Source organism: Fukomys damarensis, unplaced genomic scaffold (genome assembly GCF_012274545.1).
Source record: "Fukomys damarensis isolate Sample0158 unplaced genomic scaffold, DMR_v1.0_HiC HiC_scaffold_24, whole genome shotgun sequence".
NCBI lineage: Eukaryota > Metazoa > Chordata > Mammalia > Rodentia > Bathyergidae > Fukomys > Fukomys damarensis.
In genome coordinates, this window is record NW_022900936.1 from 46,168,956 (window position 1) to 46,175,648 (window position 6,693).

Consider the following 6,693-nt stretch of genomic DNA (forward strand, 5'->3'; position numbering starts at 1 on the left):
CTATGCATAGGAAAAAATAATCTAGAGATTGATACTGAGGTAGGTTGTGATGCTCAACTTCCACTTGATGTTTTGGGGCAAAGAGGACTGATCCAGGTTATACCAAATCATGGCCAGAGGCTTCAGACTAGGGCTAAAATCTGAAATGTGTAAGTCAGAATTATCTATACAATCAAATTTATCTCCCAGGCCTTCTTCAGGAGACAGGCTGGTACCCCCAAAGAAGACAGTCTTGTCACCAACAATACAGCAGCACTGGCATCAGCGGAGACTTGGCCCCTTCCCCTAAAGCTCTCTTTCCAAGTAAAAGACACAGAGTTGAAATCCCAGAGGTCACGGAAGTGCTGGTGCAGCCTTTCATTATGGCCACCATAGATGTACAGCTCCCATTGTAGCCAATGGCTGAGTGGCTCCAGTGCCTCTTTGGCACCGCTAGAGTGAGTATACTGCCCAACCAGACCTCAGTTCTAGTGTCAAAGACCCTAGGATGATTGCAGTAAATCTCACTGTTGCACAGAATAGCCCAAAGAGGTTAGTGCAGCCCCCAAATACGTACATATGAATGCCCAGTATTGTGTCTGAGTAGGTATCCCTTCAACATGCACAACTGCCCTTCATGCAAACAAGGGTATGTGTCATTGATTATATCCAGCTTGGAAATGTCACTGGAAAAGCAATCTGCCAGCTGCTTATACCCCCCTAAATGTACATGTTCTTGCCCAGGACACAAGCAGAATGTCTACCCTAGGCCCCAGGACATATTCCCAACATTCAGGGCATGGACCATTTCTGTAAATTACTCTTCCTCACACAGACCCACATCCTTGAGGAAGTAGCACTATTAAGTGAACAGCATACCTCTAAAGTTCAAACATAGGCAAATGGTTTGCATTCTAGCCAAGCCCACCAAATAGGTATCCTGACAGACAGTAGGAATATATATTCTAGATTATCTATATTGAAGACATGCCCAAGGCCACTTAAGAATCCCTAACCCTAGACCATACTGCACCTTACTCTCCAAGGGTTGGGACTCCCTTCTGAGCATGTGCTTTTTCTGCTCAGTAAATCTTTTTCTGTGCTTCGTGCTATTATTGGATCAGGGGTCTTATCAAGGTTCTTGATGTTCTAAGCATATAAATGAGAAGGAAAGAAAGGAACAGCAAGATCAAAGATTTGAAAGATAAAGGGAAAAAAGTACACCCTACAAGGTGGAAGCAGGCCAGTGAAAAGAGCTCATAGTAGGCCCTGAGCATGTTGAGGGTTTAAACGTTAGAATTTGGAGTATGATTAAGAAGTTGGTCTGAGGTTTGAATCCTATCAATAAGTGGCTTGAGTCAGCACCTCCACAGGGCTGTGAAGTTTTTGACCTTTTCTAATAGCTCTGAATCCATGTTTTGAAGGAAGTGGAGGATGAAAATTATCTAAAATTATGAAAATTATGCAAAAGTTATAAATTATTGTTTCCAGAGTTTTAGGGCAGAAGTCCTGGCTTTAGGGTTCCCAAATGAGTAAGTTTAGCCACTCAACTCAAAATGCCAACCTGTCAGGGCTTTAGCTCAATAGTTCTGCTGCCTGCTTCTCAAGCACAAGGTCCTGAGTTCAATCCCCCATACCAAAAACAAAACAAAACAAAAAAAATTCATTCAAAATGCCAATCAAAGAGACAAATAATAATAAAGGAACTACACAGAAAGAATGGGAAGGTCTACTGACCTACAATTTGTCTTCAAGAAGCTCACAGGGCTAGGGATTTAGCTCAGTGGATCTGCCGCCTGCCTCGCAAGCACAAGGACCTGAGTTCGATCCCTGGAACGAAAAACAAAATAAAAAAGCTGACCAGAACTTTGAGATTTCCATAAAACAAAGGAGAATGAACGGCCAGGCATAGTATTATGACTTGTATCTTGTATCCCCCAAAGCTTTATGTATGCCTAGGTGGGGCTTTTCAGAGGTGGCTAGATCTAGAGCAGTGGTGGTGAACTTATGGCATGAGTGCCACAGCAGACTGTTATTACTGAAAGCTCTAAAAGGTTTGCCATCCCTGATCTAGGGTGTGTGAATACGGATGAAGGGTGATAATTACATTAGTATGCTGATTGGTTTAGCAGAGTTCTGAATATGGATAATGGGAAGGCCTAACCTGGGTGTGACACCAACTAACAATAAACTTGTGGCCTGAGAGGAATAAAAGGGGAAGGGAGGCTTGACACATCACTGCTTCCTGCCTGCCCTGCCTCCGAGTGTTTCTCCTCTGCCACTTGACTATGTTCTGAAAACTTTAAAGACTGAGCTAAAATAAACTTTTCCTCTTTAATTTGTGGATGTTGGGTATTTTGTCCCAGCAATGAGGAAGTAACTAAGACAGATAGAAACAGCTAGGAATTCTTCATAGGTAACAAAGAGGTAATCTTGGTGAGGCCATTGTCTGGTTGATCACTATCTCAGGTCCAAGTCTCCAAGTCACTATTGCTTGAGAGGACAATTCAGTTCCTATCCTGAGATGAATGTTCCTGCCTAGGGAGGCAGCCCACTTAAGGAGCAATCTCATCATGGGGTGATATACCTACAAAGCTGACTAATTCCTTGCAGGTAATTTTGGTCCCTTGTCATAAAATGTTTATTAATTAAACCTATTATTCCTGGAACCCAAGGTAGCAGCTAGACAGAATTACTCAGGAGAACTCAGAAGGAAAAAACAAATAAAAAACCAAAAAGCCATTGAAGCAAGATAGAATAAAAGAGAGAAAAAATGCTGGGGATTTAGCTCAGCAGCACCACGCCTGCCTTGCAAGCACAAGATCCCAAGTGTGATCCCATGTACCAAAGAGAGAGAGAGAGAGAGAGAGAGAGAGAGAGAGAGAGAGAGAGAGAAAATAAAGCTAGGTCAGTGAGTGGGCCCTCCTTTCTTATCACATGGTGTTTAAAGTTGCTTAAAGTGATTTTTTTTTTTGTACTAGGAATTGAACTCAGGGCCTCACACTTGCCAGACAGGCACTGAGCCATGGAGCTACATCCCTGGCCCTTAAGGTGAAATTCCCATTGAAGTTGGAAAGGAATTCAGAGACTGCAAGGGCTGAGTGACCAACAGAAGATGAAGAAAAGAATGAATGTACTTAGTGAAGATGTTCATAAGAGTTTGATAGCTTCTTGCTATGTATTTGAGTGTAATTATCTGGTCCTCCTGATGCCTATTGTCAAAGTTAACCAAAGTTCACAGTCCTAGGCAGCACCTTAAAATATGCACACATTCTGCTTTCTCTATGGCCCAGTGATTCCATTTCTTTGTTTTTGGTACCAGGGAGCAAACTCAGGCCTTCGTGCTTGCAAGGCAGGCAGTGGAACCACTGAGCTAAATCCTCCTGCCTCAACCTCCCAAGTGTTGGGATCACAGATATGTACCACCACACCTGGCTGATTGTATTTAATTTTTTTCTTATTTATTGAGTTTATTGGTATGTATACATAATGATCACATTCATCATTGGGAATTTGTACTTGTACATGATATATCTTGGATCTTATTTTTTCCCATTCCCCTGCCCTCCCTTCAACCTTCCACCTCTCCCTATTACATAAGCTTTGTTTCCATTTTTTCCTCCTTTTAAATTTTCCCCCCTTCTTTCCTTTTCCCAACCCTGTCTTCCTAGTTCCCCTTCCACCTTGAATACATTCTTCCTATTTCACAATATCTATTATGCATTTGGTCCTCATTTACACTTTCAGTTTCTTACACCAGAGAGATAATTCGGTATTTACACGTGTGTCCTATTTATTTCACTTAAGAGTATGGCCTCAAGATGCATCTATTTAGCTATAACTTTCTCTAGTTTATCTTTCTTTATGGCTAAGTAGTTCTCCATTGTATTTTTTAAAAAACCACATCTTCCAAGATTTAGCTATTGCAAACTGTGCTGCTATAAACAACAGGACTGCACACATAACCCTATGGTATGATGTTTTAATTCCCAAAAGGGAATAGCTGGGTCAAATGGGACCTGTAATCCTAGTTTTTTGTTTGTTTGTTTGTTTTTTCAGACAGGGTCTCACTGTGTAGTTGAGACTGACCTGGAACTCACTATGTAGCCCAGGCTGGTCTCAAACTCACAGCGAGTGATCCTCCTGCCTCAGCCTCCCAAGTGCTGGGATTACAGGCATGTGCCACCACGCCCGGCTGTATGTAATCCTAGTTTTTTGTTTGTTTTTTGAGACAGGGACTCACTACGAAGCTGAAACTGACCTGGAACTCACTATGTAGCCCAGGCTGGTCTCAAACTCAGGTGATCCTCCTGCCTCAGCCTCCCGAGTGCTGGGATTACAGGAGTGTGCCACCATGCCCAGCTGTAATCCTAGTTTTTTGAGGAATTGTCATACTGCTTTCTATGGTGGCTGCACCAGTCTATGCTCCGACCAACAATGAAGAAGGGTTCCTTTCTCCCCACAGCCCCACCAACATTTGTTATTGGCTGATTTCTTCATAATAGTCATTTTTTTCTGGAGTGAGATGGAATCTCAACACTGTTTTCATCTGCAACACTCAAGTGAACAGTGATGTTGAACACATAGTATGTTTATTTGCTGCTTCTACTCCTTCATTTTAGAAACGTCTATTCATTTCAAATGGCCATTTTTGGATTGGGTCTTTAAATTTGGGGGGGTCTGATTTTTAAAACTTCTTTATATATTCTAGATAGTAGTCCTTTGTCTGAGGAACAGCTGGTAAAACATTTTCCCACATTTTAGGTTGTCTCTTCACTCTGTTTATGGTTTCTTTTGCTGTGCAGAAGCTTTTTATTTTTTTTTCCTTTTTCCAGCCCTGAAAATGTCTTTCTTTTTTAGAAAGGGTTCCAGGAGGGGTACAAAGCAGCACCAGCGGGCGTAGGCACAGACGTAGAAGTCAGTCATTCAAAGCATACAAGTGAGCATATGGCAATAGAAATACCCAAAAGACATGGCTTAGGTGTTCAAAACACAACATTTCAGCCATTCCTCACTAATCTGAGCTTTATAGCAATTCCTAGATAGGGAAGAAACAGATATTTGAAAGTCACTGAAAGCTTTTTCCTTCCTTGATCAAAATCAAATTAAATATGGATAATAATACCACATAGGCCCGCTGCTAAAACAGACAGCACGTTGGTGCAGTAGCATTTAATGAGATCCCAGTTGTTGATTCTTTGTGCTAGTTCCCACATGACTGAGGTTTTGCTCTTAAAGTCTTTTCCTGCACCAGTGTATTCAAGAGTTCTACCTAACCTATCTTCCAGCAGGTTTAATGTTTCTGTTTTAATATTAAAAATTTGATCCATTTCTATTTTAGTTTAGTGCATGTGGAAAGATATGCAAAAAATCGTTTTCCCAGCACGATTTATTAAAGAGGCTATCTTTCCTGCAGTGAGGGTGTTTGGCTCCTTTGTAGAAGATGTGGTGGCTGAGTATGTCTGGAATTGTTTCTGCATCTTCTAATCTGTTCCATGGATCCCCAGGTGTGTTTCTTTGCGAGTACCATACTAGTTTAGCATAGTAGCTTTGCAGTATAGTTTCAAGTTGGACATTGTGATATCCCCTGCCTTGTCTTTGTTGACTAGAATTGCTTTTGCTATTCTAGGTCTCTTCCTATTTCAAATGAATTTTTGGATTGCTTTTTCTAGTTCTGTGAAATATGCAATTGGAATTTCAATCAGGATTGCATTGAATCTATATAGCAGTTTTGGAAGTATGGCCATTTTTACTATATTGATTTGTCCTACCCAAGAACAAAGAATACCTTTCCATCCCCCCCATCTTTTTTTTTTTTTTTTTTTTGGTGCCAGGGATTGATTTCAGGTCCTTGCACTTGCAGGGCAGGTGGCAGAACCACTGAGCTAAATCCCTGGTCTATTTTCTGATATCTTCGATCTCTTTTTTAAGAGTGCTGTAGTTTTCAAAATGGAAGACTTTTACTTCCTTCATTACTAGATATTTCTTTTTCTCTTTTTTTTTTTGGGGGGTGCCATTGTGAAAGGAATTGTTTCCCTAATTTCTTTCTCAATGAGTCTGTTATTTATGTACAAGAAGCCTATTGAATTTTGAGTGTTGACCTTGTATCCAGCTTCTCTACTGAAGTCTAGAAGTCTTTAGGTTGACTTTTTTGGGACTTCTGTATAGAGTATCATGTCATTCACAAATAATGATAGTTTAACTTTTTCCTTTCCTATTTTTATTTCTTTTATTTCTGAGTGTATTTGTAACAATACATTGTGCCCAATATAAACCATTTCTTATATGCCAAAATATATATTTTAAAACATTGCACTTTTTCTAGGGGGCAGGACAAGTTATCTAAATCCTGGAAATACTGTATTAGAAATTGAAAATAGGTCATACCTCAGACAGTAAATTAACAGTAATTAGTTATATATTTTCAGAAATGTTTCCAAAGATTTGTCACATAAAGAAACTTAGCAAACTTTAGACTATGAAACTTTCTTTACCCAATAATACTAGATATTGATATTACGATTAAATATTGTAATATTACACTTGATGGAAAAAACCAAATATCCCCTAAGATAAAAAAATAATAAAAATTATCATTGCTGCTATTTTTTTAATTGTTAGAAAATATTTTTTCTTGAGTTTTCCTCTCAAGCTTGGAGAAAAAAAATCTCATGGTTATTTCATTATTCCTACCTTTTTTTTTTTTTTTTTTTT

At 39.7% G+C, this 6,693-nt stretch overlaps 1 pseudogene; it reads right to left on the reverse strand.

Annotated features, from left to right (window-relative positions):
- LOC104855829 lies at window positions 1–1,394 on the reverse strand (annotated as a pseudogene).
- Between the last annotated feature and the right edge of the window lie 5,299 nt (window positions 1,395–6,693).